Source organism: Octodon degus, unplaced genomic scaffold, assembly GCF_000260255.1.
Source record: "Octodon degus isolate 3935 unplaced genomic scaffold, OctDeg1.0 scaffold00007, whole genome shotgun sequence".
Lineage (NCBI taxonomy): Eukaryota > Metazoa > Chordata > Mammalia > Rodentia > Octodontidae > Octodon > Octodon degus.
This window is the reverse complement of record NW_004524583.1, coordinates 31,835,259-31,836,517: the sequence shown is the minus strand read 5'-3', so window position 1 is coordinate 31,836,517 and position 1,259 is coordinate 31,835,259. Positions and strand designations below refer to the sequence as shown.

Below are 1,259 nucleotides of genomic sequence, written 5' to 3'. Positions count from 1 at the left end.
TTTTTTTTTTTTGAGACAGGGTCTCGATATGTTGTTCAGGCTAGCCTCATAGAACAGTCCTACAGATTCAGCCTCCTGAGTGGTGGGATTTCCGGCTTGCGCCACGACCCCCGGCTGCTAAGGGATTAGGCTTTTTACCTCTTTTTCTGGTGGTACTGGGAACTGAACTCAGGATCTTGTACACGCGAGGCAAGTGCTCTACCACTAAGCTACGTGGCATTCCTAATCCGACCAGGCAGGCCTCTAGCGTGCCACCCTCAAGCCTCCCCTTCTCACAGAGGTGTACATTACCATGCCCTACTCTCCTGCTGCAAACATGTACCTGGACAGTCCACACATCTTGCCAATTAAATTAGGTGGCCAGAACAGTACATAAAACTAAACATAACACTGATCAAGAACCACTTTTTCTTCATGACCTTTCCTTCACGTTTAAAATTTCTCTCCTTGGGTGCTAACAACCAAGGACTTGCTTTCCCTCTCTGAAACCTCTCAGCAAGTCCTGCCCCTGGGGGCCATCACCCGTAACAGGTCAGCTTGGGATGTTTCATCTGTACCAAGGAAGATGCTCTCAGTGATGTTAATACACCAGCCCCGCAGGACCCTGCAACGCCTTATGCCACACTGCCAGCTTCCTGAGACAGCTACTTCGATTCTCTTAAGAACTTTCTAAGACTCCCAGTGACAACTGAATAGCAAACAGGTATCTGAACCAGTCAAAGATATCCCTGATCTTGCCTTAATCTGCTTTCCCAAATTCATCTACCTCTGATCAGTATGTACTGAATGATTAGGAATGGTATGACTCTGAGATCAAAAAAACCCCTAACTACCCCCCCAAACGAACAGGTAATACAATGAGGAACAGTACAATTTTTGCAATAAACTGGGGCAAGATTAATAAGTAGTATCTACTGTTCATTTATTCATTCATTCATTTACTTTTGGCAGCACTGGGGGTTAAACCCAAGGCCTTTGCACTGAGTTATAGCCCCAGTGCTTTTTTGTTTTTATTTTGAGACAAGGGCTCACGCTAAATTGCCCAGGCTGGGCTTGAACTCACAACCCTCCTGCCTCCAAAAGTACCAGGTCACAGCATACCACACCTGACTGGCTCAATAATTCTTTTTTTTTTTTTTTGTGGAACTGGGGATTGAACTCAGACTCGTGCATTTGCCAGGGAAGCGTTTACTCTACTGAGCCATCTCCCCGGCCCCCTCAATAATTCTTGACTAGTAAAAAAAATTTTTTTAATTAAT

General features: G+C 45.2%; 1 protein-coding gene across 4 annotated transcripts in view; it reads right to left on the bottom strand.

Moving 5' to 3' along the window:
• Window positions 1-1,259, bottom strand: part of Psen1 (presenilin 1) — an 80,436-nt gene that overhangs the window by 14,475 nt on the left and 64,702 nt on the right. The window lies entirely within an intron of this gene.